At 40.9% G+C, this 25,037-nt stretch overlaps 1 long non-coding RNA gene across 1 annotated transcript; it reads right to left on the reverse strand.

Moving 5' to 3' along the window:
• Positions 1 to 1,807: 1,807 nt before the first annotated feature.
• Positions 1,808 to 6,128, reverse strand: LOC147581216 (uncharacterized). Its single transcript, XR_015251550.1, has 3 exons — positions 5,804 to 6,128; positions 4,664 to 4,821; positions 1,808 to 4,502 (listed from the first exon to the last, which is right to left on the reverse strand). It is a non-coding gene; the product is annotated as an uncharacterized LOC147581216 (long non-coding RNA).
• Between the last annotated feature and the right edge of the window lie 18,909 nt (positions 6,129 to 25,037).

Consider the following 25,037-nt stretch of genomic DNA (forward strand, 5'->3'; position numbering starts at 1 on the left):
TAACGCCCTCGACGTTTCTCAAATTACTAGTGTCAGTTAAGACAAGAACAAAACAAGAATGTTAAAAATACATTGTGTCTCTATGCCATGGCCGCAAGAACTGAAGAGCCAACTTGCCAGCGAAAGCTTTCTTTTCAGGGAACATAATTTGCATGTGGGGCTCCATTCAAATCCTTTGAAAACGTGTCCAAGGAAATATAGCAATTGAAATGATTATCAGAAACTGGTTGTGTTTCAGTCGAAATCACACTTGTTTCCAAGACACTTTTGGTACAGCTGGAGGAGAATCAGGAGAGGGCCTTTGGAGCCCACTCTTGGTCCTCAAACATATAGGACATTTTTTTCTTATTGTCTAGTTTTGGTCTATGGCAACTTGACCTATTTTCCTGCTTTGTTCCCCCAAGCGTGTGCAGATAAAATTTATATTACTTGGTTTAGAACTTTGAAGAACTTTTGTGGCTGTCTAGGTGGGAGACATTTTGGTATTTCATAGACATTGTTGCTTGGCAGTTTAGAGAACGAGCTTGAGAGCCTATGGAGACAGTGGGCTTGAGCATGAGGTTTTTGAACTGGGTTTTCTACATGAGAGATGCAAAAGTAGAGGCCAGATAGGTGTCATACAGGGGCAGACATATCTCAGTATCTGGGTTTTTGTAATATAGCTGAAATAGTGAGATACTGAGGCAAGATGGAGAGGTTGAAGTCCAATGTCCCCTGCAAAGTCCTGACTCACGTTGCGTGACCTTGGGGAGTTCATTCAATCTCTCAGGGCCTCATTGTCCTTTCCTGTATGACGAATGCGTGGGACCATAGGAAACCCAGGGTGTCTCAGCTCTAAAATTCTCACATTTTCTACAATCTTAGGAAGACAAGTTGCTTTATGTACAAAAATTTAAAAATTGCACCTTTTTGGTCTGAGCTAAAGTATCATAGAGATTCAAGCTTATTCTAATAAAAAAAGTTTACACGTTTACTTAGGGAAAGACTGTCAATTTCTGGCAAAAGAAGTATAATAGTTGCTAAATCATGAACTGTCTTACTTCTCACTTTGGGATAAGCTTCGTTCACTTTCCCCAGTGAATGTGCTCTAAATCTCAGAGCCCAAACGTCAAGAATCATTCAGATTACAAACATATTTGACTGTTTTCTTTCACACACACACACACACACACACACACACACACTTTCTCTCTCTCTCTTTCTATAATATACATATTATATTATATTTACATGTTAATATTTAGTTTATTTGAAACATTTTTACTCCTAAGAGCTTACATCTACTTTATGGTTTAAGGAATAAGGCTTTCCAGGCACCAGCATGCATGACAATGCTATTAGTTTATAAGAAATGAAACAGAAAAATTGTTACGCTCTGGGGTTCCGAGGAAATTTTCTCCAGGAAGTCACCATTACGTGGAGTAAACTTCTGTCTGTCTGTGTTAACACTTCACCTAAAACATACTCTCCAAGTCTGCCAGATTCAATTCAAGAACAGAGGGTCTAGCATATCACAAAGTAATTAGTAGCGAGGAGTTATCTTTCTGATTTTGTTTGCTTGCTTGTCTCTGCCCTGTACTAAGGGTATGGCATTCCGCTTAGCGTTGTAGTACTTCAGGGTAGGCGTCTCGATTCCTCTTCTATAACATGATTATACTATAATCCTATTCCAGACTACAAAAGAGAGAGGCTGTAAGAAAAGCATCTTAAAAGTATTCTCCACTCTCAGAGGAAAGCAATACATGAATATAACTTTTTTTTTAAATTAAATTAAATTTTAATTTAATTTAGTTTTTTAATTTTTTTTTAATTTTTTTTTAACATTTATTTATTTTTGAGACAGAGAGAGACAGAGCATGAACGGGGGAGGGTCAGAGAGAGAGGGAGACACAGAATCGGAAACAGGCTCCAGGCTCTGAGCAGTCAGCACAGAGCCCGACGCGGGGCTCGAACTCACATACCTCAAGATCGTGACCTGAGCCGAAGTCGGACGCTTAACCGACTGAGCCACCCAGGCGCCCCAGTTTTTTAATTTTTTTAATTTTTATGTTTTAATTTTAATTTTTTAACAGTAGGATACACAAGTGCCATGACACAGAAAACCATTAATACCAGAATAAAAAGACCCCATCTGTACGGGAGAGAAGAGCAGGGGGCTTTTGATTGCGTTGGATATTGTTCTGCTTATTAATTTTTCAAAGAACTGAAGATCGCACACCCAATTATCCCCCCAAGGAGTTTTTACATACTGATAACATTTGCTTCTTTGTGGGAGAGGACTTCTCGGTGAAACCACCATGGGATGTGTAAGTGTCTCACTTGGAGGCGGCTGAGCCTGGCAAGTAGTAACGATCAGCAGTTACCCTCCGACAGTTATTCTGTGGCTTAAGGAAAATGGCTTGCGGTCACAGTCCAATCCCAGCTGGACAGGTATCCACATCATAAGAAACCACCACTAAATTTGGCACAAAGCAAACTATTATTGGCAGCGGAGAGAGAAGGCCTGAGTCAGCATTCAGACTGGGAGCCCTGACCATCCAACCTGGTCACTGCAGGCCAGGCCTGAGAGAGGCAACTCTGCAGGGTAAAACGGGAACACGGAAGGGATCATTGCCTGGTATGCCTTTCAGTGAGCTGGCAGGTTCATGGCCGGTTTACTACTACCCACCTCAAGGGCAACAGAGGACCTATGGGATAGTACTATCCAGACGGCAGAGTTCTCCAGGCCTGATTTTCCTGAAATTTGATGTCCTAATAAGCCCTGGTATCTACTGCAGAGAAGTATAAATGGCTTATTCTTCCAGTAGGAGCTCACTTTGCTTCCGTCACTTCTCCATATCTGGTTATTTTTATTCAACACACAGTAAAATACATCCCTGAACGGAGAGCGCATGTTAATGGATCAAAGGTGTTCCAAGGGCATTGCCACCAATATGTCAACAGTAGAATTTACCTGGCCCACGGGGCCCAACAGTCATTAAACAGGGTAGCAGTCTGGGGCGCCAATGAGCTCCGCAGTATTATAGTTAACATTGACCTCGGTAGGGTGGGTGCACCTCCTGCTGGTCAATAAATGAGGTAAATTTAATGGCAGCCTTTGAGGTGAACCAACGTTTTATTCCTTGGCCAAGGCTGAAAACGTGGCTGGCCGTAAGGAGCAGAGGGTGATATTTAGGAGTGTGGAGAGGCAGGCAAAATGCTCGTAAAGAGCTTGGAAAATGCTTATAAACGTGGTTAAGAAGAGGCGAGGCATTGGAAACAAAAGCAGATTTTCCAAACCAAATCTCTGAGATGCAATTATGCATATATATATTTTGTTCTGGAGGCAAGCTCTGGTTGGACTGTGTGGCACAACGGCTAACAGCCTTTTGCCAGAAGGAGGCAAGTAAACATGGCAGAGAAATGTTTTTCTCCTTTAGGGAATATTGACTTCTCTCTCTCCTGTGACTTTTCCTTCTTCTTACTCTGCCTGGAAACAGTTATTGTTGCTATAATCATATCAAGCTAAGTACACGGAGATGAATTAGGCTCGAAAGTACTTAGTATTAACACACGATAGTGTCAATATAGGCAACGTCGTTTAGAGTAATTGCAGTTTTGTGAGGTTTTCCATTTCTCCTTTACACTGGATTTGCCTAATTTCTTTGAATAGTCACAATTTTTGACACTTCAGTTTAAAATGTTGTGCTTGCTTTTATACTCAAAGACGATTTCTTACTAAGCTTCAAAGTGAAAGGAACAGAATAGAATTCTAAGTAAAAAGAGTGGGACTGACGCGATCAGGGCAAATACACTGTAATTGTTAGCTTCGATGGAAGTTATCGTGACTGAGGGTAGAATCTGATTTCTAATGACTCACAATTCTTAAAATATATTTACCTGCCATTCAATAACAACAACAAAAAAATCATTTTCTTGACTTTTTCACATTAACTGACTTTTGACTTTCAGAGTATTCTCTGTAAACGATTTTTTACAGGAAAAGAAAGGCTCCGTAAACTTTTAGTGCTTTCTTATTATCTCAATGTACATTTAGGGAAGGTACCATCAGGGGATAGGTTATCTAATATCTCTGGTAATTTTAATTAATCGTGTGCAAAGGAAACACTTCTAACAAATACCTGAATACTTCCTATATTATGTCTTATTTCCCCACAATAATGTAGAAGTCCTTGCTATTTTGTAAATCTTCAACTTGAAGCAGGCTAAGCATTTATAGTGTTTATGCCAATAAAGTGTCCGATCAATGCAGCTTGAAAAAAACAATCCGCATGCTCAGTTAAGTCTCTAAAAAGCAGTGTGTTAAAAGTTGTGATGTAACAACAGTGAGTGTTTGGTTTGCTTTCTTCCCTGGAGAACAGCAGTCTGGCCTCTCCGGGTGGGCTCCCGCTCGCAGCCTTCCGATCTTCAAGGACCTCCCGGTGAAGGCACGTGCAACAGCCGTAGACACCAGCAGGGGGTGCCAAAGGACAGCACCAGTTCGCATAGTAGGCTGAAGGGCACTGTAAAAAGAATAGAAGAAAATTACCCCTAAGTGAGAATACTTGCACTTGGGGCCACTTGGGGCCATGGTGGACCAACTTCTTATGACAGTGGGTTTGTGCACGTTGTCCTCAGTCACTAGAAGTGGACAGGGCCATTGCAATCATCAGGTAAACCTTACTTTATAACTGAGTCCGCTGAGATCCACAGAGGGAGTCGAGGACTTACCCAAAGCCCTGATGGCGGGGTCTGGCAGAGCAGGAACTAGAACAGAGGTCTCCAGGTTTTTCCTTCACAGCTTCTTCCACTCCGCCATGCTGTCTCCACATAGTGAAAATCCTGCAGGGAAAGGTCGCACGCCGCGTTTGACCTGGCCCTGTTGTCCTTCTTAACACTGGTGAATGGACAGTCATCTCTGTCCCCGAACCTCCCGGTTTTAATGAATAGACACTGCACATTTTCCCTCCGTCCCCCTTCCTGAGACATTCTTACGGAAGAGAACAGGCTTCACTCCGAGGACTTTGTGTTCTATTTAGGGAAACCACATTCCTATTGGAGTGTGTTCTGATTCTTTTCTCACTTTTTATCTCTGCTTTTCCAGGGAGCACCAGCTGCAGGATTTTTCTTATTTCTACAGTCAAGACCCTGTTGGCCTCTTGTCAAAACTAACAAAATCTCTCACGCCAAAAACTACATTAGGAACTAATATTTTAAAATATATTAAAACGTCTCTGTTGTAATGCGTGCTAAAGACCCATTTTCGACGGAGACAGATCCAAAGTCTTCAGGTAAAAAAATCTGCATTCTTGCTTTGTGTGAGAGCTTCTGTTCTCTTCGTAAACAACTGACTTTGGGCCTATCTTCTGGATCGAGGAGAAGCCCGCTGCACAACATAAATTAGAATTAGAATCATAACTGAAACCTCTTAGAGCACCTATCGATTTTAATACGTCTGGTCCATAGAGGCAACTTCAGTGAGTCGACTTCCTCCTAATTTGACAGCTGCTTTGCTATGGCCAGAGCTTGGACTAATGAGGTTACAGCTGTCAGGGTTAATCAACAGATCCAAATATGAACAAGGAATTGGGTAGCTGGTTTCAGTTAATTTGTGCAAATGTACAGATTGGGTGGGCAATATTTACACTGGCGACTCAAAACAAACTTTCGGGAGTTGAGCCAAGTATGATCTCACCAGTTCTCAGCTCTACCCTGGGGAGATAAGACACAAATTGCAGAAACAGGAGATGGAAAACAAAAGAGTTCATCGCTCCAAACTACCCATGAAAAAAGCCCATTTGCATCCAGCCTAGTTTCCTCTCACGCGAGTATCTGATTCAATTGCCAATACTTGACTCTGGTCACGCCTGAAAAAGTTCTCCAACTGTCCCGACGACTCAGCTTGGGATTTGTGCGTCTTTGACCCCTGCCGTGGGACTTTATGTAAGAGCTACCCCTCCCCCGCAGTCGCTGCACTTGTGAGAGCATCCAGAGTGAGTGCCACAATTGCTGCACATCCATTTTGTTATGAAAACATCATTCTATTAATATAAATACAGACTGCATCTGCCAGGGCTAACCAGAACAGGTGCAAAGTCTTTAGATGCTTGCTTGTGCTGAGAAATGAAAAGAGTGGACAAACAGTTTTCCGTGGTGGTGCTGCTGGGGTCGATGTAACATTCAGCTCTGCTGCATTCCTTGATGTTCGTGGAAGGTAGCCCGGGGAAACTCAATACGACTGGCTTGTAGGGGAGAGAGGGAGCCAGGAGGAAGAGAAAGACAGCGGCGACGGCGACGTGGTCTCTAGGATTCTGTTTATGCAAATACTCTCCTCTTGATCTGGGGCTCGCATGGGTTATGTATAGAGTGCATTCTGTCAGATCTCCTGCTGTGAGTTATGCGGATGCTGCCAACATAAATATTCCGCTGGTTCTGAATTTAGAAAACGGCTTAAAGGCTCCTGATGTTTCTGTTTTCCCTGTTTTTTGTTTTTTTTTTTTTTTTTTTTTTTTATCTTATCCATGTGACTGCCACTGTGTTGCCCGAGGTTTCAAATTCACTTTGTAGTTTTCCAGGCAAGAGAAAGTCATTGCCTGAAAGGCACATCTGGGTTCCTGTCCCTATCATCAGAATGATCTCGAGATTTCATTTTGTTGCACGGAATGAAAGTATTAAACATGTGGGCCTTTTATAGCACAGTCTTAATAAACAAGCAAAAAATACTCTGTGTGATAGCTGCGGATCTTAAGTGTGGGACTTTACACTTTTGGGGAGCCCATCCTCAGAAGTGAGTTCCTAAGGATAGGAGTGTGTCACACGCTCACACACACACACACACGCACACACACACTTATGTATGGTAGTTTTGGATTGATTGCTGTCAATGCCAACACGGTAGCCTTCCCATAGTGGTAGGTAGAATGCTAAAATGGCTCCCAGGATTCCTGTCTCCTATGGGGCACGTCCTATGCACCCAAGTGTGGGTAAGACCTATGAGTGCGATGAAATATCATCCCTGAGATTATCTTGTGTTATATATGGTAGAGGGGGAGGCATTTTAAAGATGTAATTAAGGTCCCTAATCAGTTGACCTTGAGTTCGTTAAAAGATGATGATGGGGTCCCTGGGTGGCTCAGTCAGTTAAGCGTCCACCTCCTGATTTCGGCTCAGGTCATGATCACAGTTTGTGGGATCGAGTCCTGCGTTGGGCTTTGCGCTGACAGTGCAGAACCTGCTTGGGATTCTCTCCGTCTCTCTCTGCCCCTCGTCTGCTCGCAGGTGTGCACATGCTCTCTCTCTCTCTCACTCTCTCTCTCTTTCAAAATAAGTAAATAAACATTAAAAAATAAAAGAGATTATTCAGAGTGGTCTGACCCAACGAAGCAAGGCCTTTAAAAGAGAAACTGAAGCCTTCCCTGAGGTCAGAGAGATTCTCTGTTGGCTCTGACATCAGCTGCCATGCTGTGAGAGGGCCCGTGAGAAGGCCACATGGCAAGAACTACAGAAACCTCCTGAGGCTGAGCTAGACCCCCAGCTGACATCCAGAAAGAAAGCAGGGACTCAGTCCTCCAGCAGCAAGGAACTGAGTGTGGTCACAACCAAGTGAGTTTAGAAGAGAACCCTGAGCCCCAGATGGGCTCCCAGCCCTGGCTGACACCTTGACTTAACGTGCTGAGACCTTGCGCCGGGAACCCAGTTGGGCTGTGAAATGGTAAAGGAGGGTCACTTTACCTGGCTAAGTTTGTGGTAACTTGTTACACGGCAACAGAAAACGAATACACTCGGGTTCAGTACAAACTGTATCTAGACTTTGAACATCGACAGAACTGGCATTGCTAAGAAAGAGAAGAGTGCACCCGCATTGTGGATGCCACAAATGACCCGTTACCAGGAACTTCAAATTATAAATGGTGGCGGTGGTTGTTACATTCTTCTTGTCAAACATCTCATTTTCTCCTCTGCCTTAGGGTTACTACCTACTCTTTCATTTCTCAAAAGGGATAGGAGTTTGCTGGAATTCTGATTTAAGGCTTCAAAACGCAGCAGCATCATCAAGGTACATCACGCATTTATTATGGGACTTATTAATTATTCATGAGGGTTCCTAGCTTTTTCTCTGCGTGACCTCCTTTGTCATCGGCCATCAGCTTTGGCTTTAAGAGGAAGAACCAGAAGGAAAGTGAAAGAGAAAGGAAAAGATGACAGCAGGCATGAATGCGAGGGGTTGGGGCTTGCGTTTCGGAGAATTTGTTACGGCAGGGAGCATCCTGACCGTGAAAGCGGGAATCCCGTGTCCCTGGTGCTCTAGTAACTTTCGATCAGCATGGAGGTGGTATTCATAAATCCTTTAAAAATGAACTAACATTAAACATAGACGTCGATGGTAGGCAGAAGTGGGATTTTAAAGAGGCATTCTTTGCCCTACTAATCCCTTCAATGATTTTAAAAAGTGGAAATAAGTGACTAAGGTTTTTTCTTTTTTTTTTTTCTTTTTTTTCTTTTTTTTGGAAATGACTTTTGTAAACTGGACTCTGCTCTTTGAGCTGTGATAGCACTCAAAGTCTGCATCGGAGGGGAACAAAGATTTGTATACATAAGTCCTTATGGCTACCTTGATGTGTGAGAAGCAGGTCCCGCCACAGTACTTCTGATGTCATGGGCGGTCACACTGGGGGACCCATCTTAACCTGCTGTTGATAAGGTCACCAGGAGGAGGGCCAAGTCCGACCCTCACACAGGCTTCCGTAGAGGCTCCTCCAGCCGTGCCAGGGGCAGGACGCCCACGCATGCCCAGCTTGTTTTCCTGAGCAGAAGTGAAACCCAAGAACCAAACTTTCTTTTGACTACAATGGAAAATTTACCTTTGGCCCCAATTTCATCTCACAATGTATAAACTCAGTTTACTTGTCACTATTCTGAATCATATGCAGGGGTGTAAAGCTTTAAGGAAAAAGGATAAGGTGTGGTTTATATTTGAGCTTTTTCTTTTCTTTTAAAAAAATTTTTTTTCACATGTATTTATTTTTGAGAAACGGAGACAAAGCGTGAGCGGGGGAGGGGCAGAGAGAGAAGGAGACACAGAATCTGAAGCAGGCTCCAGGCTCTGAGCAAGCCGTGAGCACAGAGCCTGATGTGGGGCTCGAACCCACAAACTGTGAGATCATGACCTGAGCTGAAGTCAGATGCTCGACCTACTGAGCCACCCAGGTGCCCCTTCTTTACTTATTTAATGAAGTACCAACATACAGACCCTGGTGACAAATGAAAAGGGAAAGCTGCTTGTTCTTTGTTTGTTTGAGAGGGTCAGAGAGCACGAATGGGGGAAAGGAGAAGAGAGAGAGAGAGAGAGAGAGAGAGAGCAAATCTTAAGCAGGCTTCATGCTCAGTGCTCAGCACAGAGCCCGACGAGGGGCTGGATCCCATGACCCTGGGATCATGACCTGAACCAAAATCAAGAGTCGGATGCTCAACTGACTAAGCCACCCAGGCGCCCCTGTTTGTTCTTTTTAGAATAAATATTAGCAAAGTGCAGCCTGTGGGTCAAACCCAGACAATCCCTTGTTTTTGTAAATAAAGTTTTATTGAGACACAGCCATGTTCATTTGGTAACATAGTGGTTTTGGCTGTCTTAATGCTACATTACAATGGCAGAGGTGAGTGGCTGAGATAAAGACTGTCTGGCAAAGATTAAAATATTTCTACCTGTTCCTTCATGGAAATGCGTGCTGTTAGCCATTTTGGAAAAACTGTCCTTATATATTGTTATCATGGAAAGCCATGGAAAGTGTCTCTACAGCAGGAAAGTTTGGTCATTTGGAAAGACTTAGGGAGAGAACACATTTGTATGGAACAACTTGGAAATTGTCCAGCTCTGAAAATAATCATCAACAGTAGCTATGCGTTTATCACCCAGCTAAGTGTTTTGTCAGCGTCACCCTACTGGATCCCCTAATAACTTCATCAGATACTGTTAGTCCTATTTTACAGATTAAAAAAAAACGAAACAAAAACAAAAACACAAGCCTGAAGCTGTGTTGGGACAAGGAACTGGCAAAAAACGGCTCCCTGTTGCGTCTGGGATTCAAACCCATGTATCCACGTTTATCTGAATCCAGCCCTGGGATCTAGGTATCAGACCACAGCATACGTCAACGTGGTGGACACTGGTACCTCGCACACAAGTCAACCAAAATATAAGAAAACCTTTCACTTCGGGGCCAAATGCCTCATTTGGGGTTGAAAACGTATAGTCTAGAAATGGTGTAGAATAAGACGAATAGATTCATTTCACTCACGAAAGAGGAACTTACCAATATACGAATTTTCTAGCGTGTCTCGCCTGAAACTTTTTATTTTTATTTCTTATCTTTGAGGAACAAGAGCCATCATTGTTCCAACAAACATTTGCTGAGTGTTTGTTTTGGCAAGGCGCCCGTGGTCACAGAAGACCACCCTTCCCACTAGATGGCGGGCTCTTGATTCGCGTAAACTTTCCTTTTCACCCTTAAGACAAGGGGAGGATGATGCTTGCGAAACTGACCCATTTCGTAGGTAAGAACTCCCAGATATGAAGAGGGACACATTTGCAAGGCTACTTTAGTAAGATTCATGTGTCAAGGGATCTCCAGCCTAACCCATCCAATGAGAAGCGCTCAGGAAATAAAATTGAATAAGATTGGTTTGCCTGTGAATAAAACAAGGCTTTCATTTACTGAGGTGTGGAAAAAGTCTCCAAAGGCCATGAAAACTGGGGATTAGGGAACATCAATTATAATTCTTTTTTTTTTTTTTTTTCCATTAAAAGTTTGCCATCATTCCCTGAAAAGACATTCAGAGCCGTGGTTCTCAACCAGGGGTGATTTGCCTCTCAGGGAATATTTCAAAATGTCTGTAGATGCTGTCACAGCTCTTGGGGATGTGGCCGCTGGGCATCCAATGATGCCGGGGAGGCCGGTAAATATCCCACAACATGTGGGACAGCCCCCACTCCAGAATTATCTGACCCCAAGTGGTAATAGTGCAGAGGCTGAGAAACTCTCGCTCAGAGGTTTTATTAGTTTTGGAGGGTAATAGAGCACCTCTATAGTTTAGGGAGTCACAGAGGTAGAAGGAGAGAGCAAGGCTAATTTGCTTACGAAGAAGCTTGCCCGACAGCAGCATCTAGGTAGCCTGTATTTCTATAACTACCACTGACTTATTTGTGGTCATCGAGTGATTTTTCAGGTCCAGTGACTACTTCTTAACATCCTGAATGACCTATGAATGTCATCAGTATTCATACCAGTTCCCCAGTGCTGTCATAACAAAGTACCGCAGACAGACAGCCTTGAACAACACAAACGTACTGTCTCACAGTTCTGGAGGCTGGAAGTTCAAGACCAGGTGGCAGAAGGGTTTTTTTTTTGTTTTTTTTTTTTAATGTTTATTTTATTTTTGAGAGTGGGGGAGAGGGACAGAGAGAGAGGGGGACAGAACATCCGAAGTAGGCTCTATCTGCTTTGCGTGCAGCCCAGTGTGGGGCTCGAACTCAGGAACCGCGAGATCATGAGCCGAAGCGTCACCCAGGCGCCCCAAGGGTTTTTTTCTTTCTAAGGGCTGTGAGGGAGAATCTTCTCCATGCCTCTCTCCTAGCTTCTGGTGCCTCGCTGGCAATCTTTGGCTTTTCCCATACCATCCCAATGTTCTTTCATTCTCCCTGTGTGTGTCCAGTTTCCCCTTCCTATAAGGACACCAGTCATGTTGGCTCGGAGCCCGTCCTGATGACCTCATTTTAATTTGATTACTTCTGTAACATATTTATCTTCAAAGAAAGTCACATCCAGAGGCACTGGGGGTTAGGACTCTGACATATCTTTCTGGGAAGTGGGGTTGGGGACACAATCCCACCTGTACAGCACCCCAGGTCAATACCGTTTTAGAAACGGGCAGTTCAGTAGCTACGCATTTACACAATTTACCGCATTCCCACTTGCCTTTTGAGACTCTCGGGAGGCAGATATTTCGGAGATACTCAGTGGGAAAGAGTTCAATGAACTTTCCATTGATAAAATTGATATGAAAAGCATTCGGCTTTCGGTTCATTCATGGCACCTTTCTCTGCCACCAGAAGTCATCTTAAAACTTGTTGCAAACACTCAGCACTATAGAGTACATAAGCAAAAAGGGAGGAAAGTTTGCTGGCAGAAAGCTGCCTTTGTCCCGACGCCGAATACGAGCAACTTCATTCGTGCTGAAAGGGAGACTGAATTGGGCAACCTTGCTTCCATTATTGCCTGTGAGCCTTTCTAAAGGGTCTCCCTGCAGCACCTTTGGTGCTCAGGGGGCTGTGTAAACAAAAGGGCCCAATGTGCTTGCCGCAGTCCTGCCACCCGAAAGTGACCAGCCCCAAATTACCTGTGACCTTTCCCAGGAGTATGAGCAGAAAACCCTTCTCGACAGAGGGAGCGATAAAGAATTCTGGACTTCATTCTTTCATGGGTTTGCCCATAGGAATGTTTATTGGCGAGGCACTAAGAATAAACCCAGTTATTGAAGAGGGAGCTGGGAAGTTGACAAGCATGGCTAAACCCAGCAGAGAAATTTGATGAGGAAATTAGATGCTGTGTAGATGGTGTGTAGTGATTAGTCTTCTGAAAGCCAGGATTATTATATAAGTGAGTGGGGGAAGGGCCGCTCATTGTGTCCGACAGGCTCCATTTATATAGGTATTCTTCCAGCTAATTAGACCCATAATGCTGCATTTGTTTATAAATTTCTAGCAAAGCCTTTTCCGTGCGGGTACTTTATTGAGATGAAACACCAAAGCAGCAGCGTTTTCCCTTCAAAACCAGATCCCAGCAAAAGGAAATAAGATTTAACAAAATGTACAGCTAACACCGATTCCCGTAACACGTTCTTTAGGCTGTACATGTTCATGAATTTGGGGATTTGAGTGCACCTACAGCAATGAAGAACACTGGCTGTGTCAGGAGGAGCCCTACAGTCCCATAAATGAGAGGAACAGAGATGCATAACAACCCTCTCCAAGTGAGCATTTAAAAACCTCATTCAGCGACTTTTATCCCAACCGGCCAAAACAGCTCATTGGTGAGACCTCCGATTTCTCAAATGATCGTTCATTCCAAAAGGCTTTTCTAATTCTGCTTTCATTCAATTGATCAAATGGGATAATACGCAGTGGGCTTACCCAGCACAGCGCCAGGCACATAATAAGTGCTCAATAAAGTGGATCATCTCCCCCCCCCCCCGCCCCCCCATTTTCATTCCGGTCATCACCCTGGCTGCCATGCGCATCATCACACATGGGAGCAAAGCTGCCATGTGTTGACGGGAAATGGTGAAGAGCACGAATCTTGGCCGTGCATGTGGTTGCTCAGCCCCCTGCAGCAGCGTCACCAGCGGCCAGAGCAGCTGCCGATGGAATGGCTTGTTTAACCTGCAGTAAGCAAGTTTTATACGTCGATTTCTCTGACAGCCATCACGACCCTTTTGGGGGGAAAAACGCAACCTTAGCAAGCTAAAAATTCAAGTGAATTCAAACGTGGTCCAGGTTTCTGATCGCATAGGCCAACTTTTCCGCCCGAAGTTGCAAGATGAAGGGACAAAGGATTTGTCTGCCTAGCATCAGACACAAACTAGCAACACTACATCTTGGGGACTCTCTTAAAGTCATCTCAGCCTGGATTTTTTTTTTTTTAATTGGGCACTTAATTGGGCCTTGTAGTCATTGCTTTAAGTGAACTCTTTACTCCTGCAGATTGTTGTTTGTTTAAATAATACATGATACCAGGTCGCTCAGAAGGCGAAGGATACAGATTCGTAATGAATAGATCTCTGAAGCTTAATTAGCTAATAATGAACTAATTCTTGTCATAGACAAGACTTGCAACAGAGACGTCTCCAAGTCTTTCTGTGTTGAAATTGCACCCATTGGCGTAGATACCTTCACTGGGTGACAGATGGGGTCAGCATTACAAGTGGATGAATTCATTTTCCTTCTCCATGCTAACTACAACCCAATATTTTGCATATATATACATTGATACATTGAAAAATGAAGCACAAACAAAAACCCCAATGAACTATTTACTAATGTTGATGTGTTATTTATTGTATTATTTTTTTTTAATGTTTATTTATCTTAGAAAGAGAGAGAGAGAGAGAGAGACAGAGCATGAGCAGGGGAGGGGCAGAGAGAGAGAGGGAGTCACAGAATCTAAAGCAGCCTCTAGGCTCTGAGCTGTCAACACCGAGTCTGACGCGGGGCTCGAACCCATGGACCACAAGATCATGACCTGAGCTGAAGTCAGTCGCTTAACCGACTGAGCCACGCAGGCGTTGATGTGTTATTTAGATGAAGTCGGGTTTTTTAAAAGGTAGACTATACCTGATGGATACTCCACATGTTTTATAAATTCATGCCACTTGCGATAATAATAGGACTCAAATTGTCCTCCTTACAAAGAATTCAAAGTTCTTTATGTATCTTTACGTACTTATTCCTTATAACAGTTAAATGGGCAGGAAGTATTTTTAGTCCCATTTTACAGATTAGAAAACTGAGACCCAGAGGGCTTAAGTAATTTTCTCAAGATCACACAGCTAGTAAATGGTCTTAGATCAAACCCAGGCAGTTTGGCTCCAGACTGGATGCTTTGAAACACCATACCACCACTTAATGAAAACAAAAAAAAAAAAAGAAAGACAGAGAGCACATGGTGGAAGAAAGTTCCAAAAAAAAAAGAACCATCGCAAGTCAACTATCTAAGCTTTCACTTCAAACAACTAGAAAGAGAAGAGTATAATAAACCCAAGAAGAAGAAAATAATAAAAAGAAAACATCAGAAATTAGTGAAATTGGAAACAGAAATCAATAAAGAAAAGCAGCAGACTACTTTAGACACAAAACTAGACAAAAGAGAGTTTGGGTCTATTTATGCCTTGCATTCAAATAATTGATTTTATTTGTTTGATTCACAAGTTAGAAAGTTCATTTTTAGGATCTTAATGTAATTTTAGCCCTTGTGCTGAATCATCATATCTAGTTCCTGGATTTATATACTACTTAGGAGTTTGTATTATAAGCTCGAGAGTGTTTCTTTTGTAGCCCATCAATTTCACACTTAAATAAAAGTCATGTGTTTTGAATATGTATTAACATTTTGTGCACGCCCGTTCCTATTTCACAGCGGTTTCATGTATTGTTGAATTAATTGTTTTAGGCATAAAAATCATCAGCTTCTTCTGAAGCGAACGTCTTGCCTCACAAAAGATATGGAAGGACTACAGTGCCATTGAATTAGTCACGAATGCTTGCTCTGTTTTTCTTGCAAACTCTGCCAAACCAAAAGTGTTTCAGGGGTTTATTTTACCTTTCAATGGAAGGACCAATTCCTTGGAGGGAAATTATATTTTGCACATTACCGTTAAAAATTATGTTTATTTTATTTTATTTTTGCAGCCGGGATATTGTGACAAAACCATTTTCTCTTCGCCGTCACTATTTGCCAGGATAGCCTTGAAAAGTTCGCTCATTTTCCTTTCTGAGAACTCTGTTATTTCAAGGGTGTTTTTTACTGTCTATTTTTTTGCCAGCTGTGCAAATTTTTAGAAAACAGCTTCAATATGAATCTTTTATGACTTCTTCAGTCATCTGAGTTATACCAAGCGCAAAAGGCATGAGAGATACCCACTTTGGATACTGGCTAGGAGAGAGAGTTGCCCATACTGCACACAAAGGAAACTCAATCCTCTAACAGCTAATTAAAAAAGCATTACTTTCCACCAGGGCTGACCTCCAGCCATATAAAGGATAAAGATGGCTGCCTGTCAATCATGTTTACCTAACAAATTCTGGCCCGGGATCATGATGAATGGACAGATCTAAAAAGGGACGATATTGCTCAGAACTGCTAGGTACTCTTAATACCACCTTTAAAGAGGCGGAAGACCTCATCAGTAACTCGAAACCCCTGCCTCAGTGCTAGGGATACACCAGGGCTAAATTTGCCAAGGACGTCAGATACTAGATACAAGAAGGCAGGAGAAACATATCTTCACATCCGCAAAGATTTGGATGTAGGTGTATTTAAGGTATCGTAACGAGCTCATGTACCCTAATGGTTTTTTTTTTTTTTTTTTTTTTTTTACTTTTTAAAATCACTTGGGGGATATACCAGACATCTAACAGTAGACTGTGTTTGTTCTTCCCTGTAATTATCCCCAAATCGACCAGCAGGAAGGAATCCTTGAAGTCGTGTTTAGTCCATCCCCCTGATTCCAGGCAGGCCCTCAAGATCCTTTTCTTCTTTGGTCATAAAAACACTAGAAGGTGAGTCAATAATTTACTTTGCCATAGTGCTACGGAGACCGTAGGTTTTTACAGCCAAGACATTTCTCCTATGCCTAAACTGAGTCCTAGGATTTTTAAAGCCGCATTTCATTCTGCCCTTCATTAGAAAAAAAAAAAAAAAAAAAAGGCTTTACCATCAGCCATAAAATATCTCTTCACAACTTTTCACTGTGAGGACTACTTTGAAAAGAACCCCGATAGGAAAAGTTCGCTCAAAGTTCATGCAAAGGAAGCCAGTCAGATCCTCTCTATCTAGCAAGGGTATGGTTATCTCCGCAGACTTTCTGTCTCATTCTCTCTCTCCCTCCCTGACCTTTGGATACTGGCTAGGAGAGAGAACCTCCCTCCCTCCCTTCCTTCCCTTCAGTTGAGGTATAACTGACATGTAAAATTGTGCTAATTTCACATGTACAACATAATGATTCAATATTTGTATATGTTGCAAAACTATCACCACAGTAAGTCAGGTTAATATCAACCTCTTCATATAGTTACCAATTCTTTTCTTCTGATGAGAACTTTTAAGATCTACTCTCTTAGCCACTTCCAAATGCGCAATACAGTGTTATTAACTCTAGTTACCACGCTGTGCGTTATATCCTCAGGGTTTTTTATTTTATAACTGGAGGTTTCAAAAATCTTCACCCATTTCGCCGACTCTCCAACCTCCTCCCTGTGGCAACCACCAGTCTCTTTTCTGTTTCTGTGAATTTTGTTTTGTTAGATTCCACATATAAGTGAGATCATACAGTATTTGTCCTTCTCTGAGTTATTTCATTTAGCATAATGCCCTCAAATTCTATCCATGCTGTTGCAAATGGCAATATTTTTTTCTTTTTATAGCTGAATAATATTCCATTGTGTAGATATACCAGATGATCTATTCATCCATTGATGGGCTCTTAGGTTATTTCAATACCTTGGCTGTTGTTAATAATGCTGCAATTCCTTAGGATTTCTGACCTGTATTTTTCAACAGTCTTCAATATGTCCAGTCTGTCCTTATCATTCTTGTTGAACTTGCCCTTATTTGTTTCAATACTTATTTTGGATCACACAATCAGCAAAAATTGATTTTTGTCATTAATCGTAATAATGAAAATAACAACACTACTGCTACTAAAGCACAATGTCTGGAGAATGGAAAATATAAATTTACTATTTGGATGGTTTCTGCCTACACTTTTGAGCCCCAGCTTCATCCACAGATGGCCCGATGGCAAAGAATAACCTGACCAAGTATGTCAGTAGAACGTTCTCAAGGTTCTTACTTCTTGGGGTTCTAATTATGATTTTTGAATTTATTTTAATTTGCTAACCCAGGTAGAGATTATGATGTATCATGTCTCTTATCCCATCTTTGTGCAGGTTTTTTTTTTTTTATTATTATTTCTTCCCTGAATCAGATGAAAGATCTGAAATTCCCTTATTCTGCATTTACCCCAATTAAGTATTACAGTTGTTTTTTTTCATTCTTTGGCCACGTTCCTCTCCAAAACACATATCCATTCTCCACGTTTTCTTGATATGCACGTATAGCTTTTCTGATACATTTACAACTGTTTTCTAAGTATTTAATGTAAGTTAGTCTTGTCTATTCAAAGGCAAGCGGTAGTAGAGAGTAGTGGCTTTGGTTCACTCATTTCCTGGGGAAAGTTACATAACTTCTCATGCCTCGGTTTACTGTTATTACACGTATTAAAACCAGGTATAATAACAGTGCTTTCTCATAGGATTGTTATGAAGACTATAGGGGTTGATGCAGTGTTAGGACAATTTCTAATAACATAACAGGCACTGTATATATAGTTATTATCAAGCGCTAACCATCCACTTAATGTAACAATATCATTGGGAAGTCCAAGCAATTGATAAAAATACAAAATTCTCTGAAAACGATTTCTGGGTTTTTGCTCAGTTGCGTTTGTCATCTGTGCATCTCTTTTTCTCCCCTTACTGGCTGATGATATTCCAGCATAATCAGTTTTCCTTGGCCAGGTACCCTCTCAGGTGTACCTCCTTCATAATGTGCAAAACTACCTTATCCCAGTTACTTCGATGCATGTGGATGACATACTTAGACAATTGTTTTCAGAGTCAACTTACCATACCAGCATTCTTTAGGTTTGTTAGATGTACAAATCTATGAAAAACATTAGAAAGCTAATTTGTTAATTGGTCTCCTTCACATTCAAATTTTATCTTCATAAATAGATATTTGGGTGATGAGTTTTACTATATTTTCAACGTTTTGTCTATAATTTTGATGGCCATGACCTTGTTCCATGTCATTGTCCTTTAACTGGAGAATGAATCAGGACCAAACTTTAGTTTTCCTCAGTTGCTAATACAGATTAAGTTGTAATTCTCTAAATATTCTGATGAGGTTATAGCTCTTTTTTTTCTATCTTGCGTGCCCAAAATTTTATTATTTTATTGTGCAAGAGAATGAAATGAAGAAATTAGGGACTTATCAACTTAGCGATATGAAGTCAGTGTCATCTTGGGGCTGTGTGTGTGTGTGTGTGTTTGAGATTTCCTTGCTGTTTCTAAGGAAGGAAAGAGAATTTAGATAATTTATGACATGTTAATGATGCCTAGTTGAAATATATCTGTAACTTGTAATATTTAATAGTGGTGAGAAAGTTTAACTTGCCCTCTTTTTTACCCATATTATTAAAGAAAAGAATATTTGAGTAGAAAGAAAGTGAAACATGAAGCAGAGAATATTATGTGGCCCCTTATTTTTATTTGCTTTCCATGAGCTTTACCCTAAAATTCCTGTAAATGTCTGTCCTCATAATGGCTTTTGGCACTGTTAATTTTGGGTAACATAACAAAGAATGGAATACAAGAAATAAGTCTAGGGGATTTGGGCCCAACAGAAAAATTTTTGTAATCAATCATGAAATTTACAACAGATACTCAAAAGAGAAGCAATTTTAAGAGAAAGGATCTAGGACGGCATAATGTCATCATAGTAAAAAACTCTAAATGGCATTTAATTCTAGCGTACTCCAGAAGTGCAACTGATAGTCCATAAATCATTTACACTATAATTTGATGTCAAATGGTTATACAAATTGAGGCATTAATGAATAATTTAAAGTATTTGACCTCAGGGCATCTGGGTGGCTCAGTTGGCTAAACATCTGACTCTTGGTCTCAGCTCAGGTCTTGGACAAAGTCGTGAGTTTAAGCCCTGTGTTGGGCTGTGTGCTGGGCGTGAAGCTTACTTAAAAATAATAAATAAAAGAACATATATATATATATATATATATATATATATATATGCGTTTTAAAATCAAGTATTTGACCTCAAAACAAAGTCACTTCCTTGAGACTGATAAGAAGCATAACTGTCTCCTATGTAAAACTTCATGATAGAACCTATTGAATTTCATGATTACCATGGTAGAAGAAATTTTGAAGTGCTCAGTTAGTGACTCATAGACTTAAAAATCCAGAAAGTTACTTCCCTATACCATGTTGCTCCTGTATGGTATCACTTTGATGGGGTTGGGGAAAGAGTAGACCAGTTGTCCAGGGTGAACTTTCAAGAAGGAGAAATACAGTATGGTACAAAGTGAATTGAATATTAGACAATCCAAGAGGTGGCAAGACATCTGTAATGCATTATATTAAAAATGTCAAATGAATATTTCAGTTGAGGCATCAAGGCAATCAATGCCACAATTCAAAGAGACCCATGAAACTGTGCTTTCCCGTTTTAGTTTCACAGGAAATTCCAAACATTTACAGAAGTAGATAGAATAGTATAATGAATCTTTAGTATCTATCACTTGGCTTCAGCATATGGCCAGCTTTGTTTCATCTCTGCCCTCACTCTGTCTACTAATACATTATTTTGAAACACATTCCAGACATTGTATTAGTTCATCTACGAATATCTTAGTGTATATTCCTAACAGATAAGGACTCAGTGTTTAACATATTCACAATACCACTATCCCTCAAAAAAATTTAACTATATTTCCTTAATATCACCAAAATCCAGCCAGTGTTTACATTTCCTTCGTTGTTTCATATTTTTTATAGGTAGTATATTTGAATTAGGGACCAAAGTTCATGAATCATATTTAGTTGATACATCTCTTCAGTCTCTTTTAATGTATGGCTTTTTCTTCCTTTTATTTCCCCCTCTTGTAATTATTTGTTGAAAAAACTGGGATGTTTGTCTTGTAGTTTCCCCTTCTGGGTTTGGCTGATTGCGTCCTTATTTAATTAAAGTTCGTCTGTTCTCCTTGTAAACTGACAATAATGTTTAAAGGCTAGAATAACACCGCATTTTCAAAGAGAACGGTAAAGAACTAATCCTGTGAACCCTTCACTCACAAGACAGTGGAAAGAGTAAGGGTTAGAAATAGGGGCAGGTCTGAAGACAGGAGTCCGTGTGTTACATCTTTTTAACCTCAGATCAAGAGGAAAGGTCCTTAATGAGACCACTCTGAGACCTTAATGTAAGCCCTTTGCATTTAGTCGGTGTTTGGATCCTGACTAAAAACCTAAAATGTCAGTGACAGAAGGAGTGGCTTCTTTGATGTGGAGCCAAGAAGAGCTGACTGGGCTGAAATTCGCACTCTTGAAGTTTGTCAGACTAGTGGATGTGTGGGATCATCTTGTGAGATCATAAATGGGAGAGTGGCATGGCCTTAGTTTAGCTTTTACCAGGAAGGCTACTAGAAAGAAGGCACTGGTGACTCTGGGGAAAAGAAGGAGCAAGAGATTGGCCAGAGTACAATGGATTTGCCCTTGATAAAGTAACTTGAAGAAGAGATAGGAAGCCATTGCCGTGCTATAGTTTTTAGGGGATAGTTCTCCCAAGGACTGACAAAACTTCCTAGAAGTTGGCGTCAGATCCTGCCTTCCGTCTATTTCACCGTCCAGCTGAGGGGACAGCTTGATTGGAGATGCCAAGTTGATGTCTCGTATGAGAGTACATGGGAAAGAAGACTAAATTTATAAGAAACAGACACAATTATCTCTTAAATGCTTTCAGTACAATCCAAGTCATGCTGATACCTGATGTTTATTCTTTGGCCCGCCCCACCCTGATTCTGGAATGTAAGCTCCCATATGGACAGGGACTCTTGCATATATCACCAGCCCCTACTATAACTGTGCCTGGCATGAACAGTTGCTCAGGAAATTTTTTTTTTAATGTTTATTTATTTTTGAGACAGAGAGAGACAGAGCATGAACGGGGGAGGGTCAGAGAGAGAGGGAGACACAGAATCCGAAGCAGGCTCCAGGCTCTGAGCTGTCAGCACAGAGCCTGACACGGGGCTCGAACCCACGGACCGTGAGATCATGACCTGAGCTGAAGTCGGATGCTTAACCGACTGAGCCACCCAGGCACCCCAGGAAATATTTGTTAAGTAGCTTACTAGAACCTATCGTTATGTCTGAATTAAATTTTAAATGTTGATATCATTTCAGCAGTATTCTGAAAAATTTACTTAACAAACTATTAAATTGATGTGTTTTGCATTCTTTGCAAGAAAAGAATGTCAAGTTTCTTAAGCAAATTTTTTCTTTTACTTAATCTTATCTACTCTAAGACATAAATTTTAGAATTTCAGTGATTGGAAAGAACAAAATCAATCCTCTTATTTTGCAAATGAAATAACTCAGAGAGGGTAAGTGTATTATTCAAAGGCATAGAAAAATCCGTAAGAATATGGTTTTTCCATCAAAGGAGTTATTTGCTATTTCTTCTATTTATGTTGCATTTGTTCTATTAATTAGGGGCCCCTGGGTGGCTCAGTCAGTTAAGCTCTGACTCTTGGTTTTGGCTCAGGTCATGATCCCACAGTTTGTGAGTTTGAGCCCCACATCAGGCTCCGTGCTGACAGTGTGGAGCCTGCTTGGGATTCTCTTGTTCCCTCTCTCTCTGCCCTCCCTCCTCCTGCTCGATCTCTCTGTCTGTCTCTGTCTCTGTCTCTCTCTCTCTCCCAAATAAATAAATAAATAAAGTTAAAAAGATTTTTAATATTTTTGTTCTATTAATTAAATTGTAAGATTTATCGCTGCACTAATTTATGCTTCTACATATATCTCCACGGCACGTATCCTAGTGATGGGCACATATGTAGTCTTCAAAAAATACAGGTTACTTAAATGACTTATTGGAGTATCAGAATGTCACTCAAAATAATATCAAGAAAAAATACATTACAAAAAAAATGTGATTTATTCAAGTCCCATCTTTCGACATTTCAGTATTATTACAATGGTAGTTATTTTAAGTGAAATAGCATTTTATACTCAGAACTGTCTTAATACAAGTGTGTAAAGTCAAAGTATTCAAAAAAACATTTGCCCAGAGTTTTGTTTGCTGTTTGAGCCAAGGTTTTCCCATTTTAAGAAATAAGGGGAAATAAAGGAAATAAAGAACAGCTAAGTGGGAAAAATATTTTTATTAAAAGGTGCATATGGGGCACCTGGGTGGCGCAGTCGGTTAAGCATCCGACTTCAGCCAGGTCATGATCTCGCGGTCTGTGAGTTCGAGCCCCGCGTCGGGCTCTGGACTGATGGCTCAGAGCCTGGAGCCTGTTTCCGATTCTGTGTCTCCCTCTCTCTCTGCCCCTCGCCCGTTCATGCTCTGTCTCTCTCTGTCCCAAAAATAAATAAATGTTGAAAAAAAAATTAAAAAAATAAATAAATAAAAAATAAAAGGTGCATAAAACAGCCAAAGGTCTAAATAATTCTCTCCACCACGGATGAATTTAATTTAGTGGAAAGGACATATGGCTCAGAGTTGACTTTAGACCTAGTTTGTCAGGAGCTAGCTGTGTGATGTTGGGCTTAATGCAACTTTATGTGCTTTTATTTTCTCACCCCTACTATTGCTATGCAGAGCTCTGAGTAAAACACAATAAGTAAAAGCACTTTTTAAAAAATAAGTGTTTCATGTTTTTATTTAAATTCTAGTTCGTTAACATAGAGTGCAATATTGGTTTCAAGAGTAGAATTTAGTGATTCGTCGCTTACATCACTTACACCCAGTGCTCATCGCGACAAGCGTCCTTCTTGGTACCCATCACCCGTTTCGCCCATTCCCTGGTCCACTTTCCCTCCAGTAAGCCTCGGTTTGTTCTCTATAGTTAAGAGTGTCTTTTATGGTTTGCCTCCCTCTCTCTCTCTCTTTTTCTCCCCCCACCCCTGCCATGTTCACCTGTTTGGTTTCTTAAATTCCACATATGAGTGAAATTATATAGTATTTGTCTTTCTATGGCTTATTTCCCCTAGCATAATACACTCTAGCTCCATCCATGTCATTGTAAATGGCAAGATTTCATTCTCTTTTTATGGCTGAGTTATATTCCATTGTATATACATACCACATCTTCTTTATCCATTCATCGATGGACATTTGGGCTCTTCCCATAATTTGGTTATTTGCTACAAACATTGGGGTGCATGTACCCCTTTGAATCAGTATTTTTGTATCCTTTGGGTAAACACCTCATATTGCAATTGCTGAGTTCTAAAAAAGTTCAACTTTTTGAGGAATCTTGATACTGTTTTCCAGAATGGCTAGCAAAAGCACTTTTGAAATGATAAAAGTCTACCGATATGGAAGGCTCTATGTGACCTGTGCTTTAGCAGCAGAAGAGAAAAAGTCGTGCTTCTCCCTTATTTAGAATCACAGACCCCAGAGGGAAAAGGACACTAAGGGTCCCTCTCCATGCTGAATTGTCTTTTGCATCATATTTCCTAAAGTTGAAATGAGGTGACTTTAGATGCTACATGAATGACAGTTTTTAAGTTATTTAAAACACTTACTTAAAATGCTTAATTTAAAGTGTTTTAGGAGGGGTGCCTGGGTGGTTCAGTCGGTTAAGCGTCCGACTTCAGCTCAGGTCATGATCTCGCGGTCCGTGAGTTCAAGCCCCGCATCGGGCTCTGAGCTGACAGCTCAGAGCCTGGAGCCTGGTTCGGATTCTGTGTCTCCCTTTCTCTCTGACCCTCCCCCATCCATGCTCTGTCTCTCTCTGTCTCAAAAATAAATAAATGTTAAAAAAAATTAAAAAAAAATAAAGTGTTTTAGGAAAAAAAAAGCCCCCTGACATTAAGCCTTTACTATGACAGATATCGTTGCTTTTTCTTTCAACAAAGTATTCAGGTGAAAAGTTACCTTTTTAATGTAAAAAATTAAGACACGGTACATAAGTATGGTGAATTAATGATATAAATTTTTAAATGACTAAAGCTTGGGACATACTTTTCTACAACCATCTATGAAGGATAGTGGTCAATGGGCCTCTGCCTGACAAATCCAGAAATGGAAAATTCTCTGCTGGGTTTGAAAGTTTACTGTCTTTGGAAATCGTTGAGCATCTCACAATCTTGGCCTCATTTGTGCCAAATCCATTTCATTGTAGCTTCCAACATTTGATGTCAGTTATGCAAATTGAGGACACCCAGAACAAGTATAATTGTTTTTCCTCCCTGCAGTCTGTGGTCCTCTACCTTAAATGTCCATAACTGAAAAGGCGGCAGAGCTGGGCTTTTAATAACATAGGTTGGCGAAACTGTCATTGTTTCAGATTCCTAATTCTCTCCAGACCTTTTTATATGTTTTGATTCTGGCCAATTGTATATGGTCTAATAACTTATTTTTCAACTTCAAAAATTTTATCACAACTGGGAGAAACTTGTTCATGCACTTTGAATTTTACTA

This window comes from Puma concolor, chromosome B2 (assembly GCF_028749965.1).
Source record: "Puma concolor isolate L17-30 chromosome B2, mPumCon1.1.hap2, whole genome shotgun sequence".
Taxonomy (NCBI): domain Eukaryota; kingdom Metazoa; phylum Chordata; class Mammalia; order Carnivora; family Felidae; genus Puma; species Puma concolor.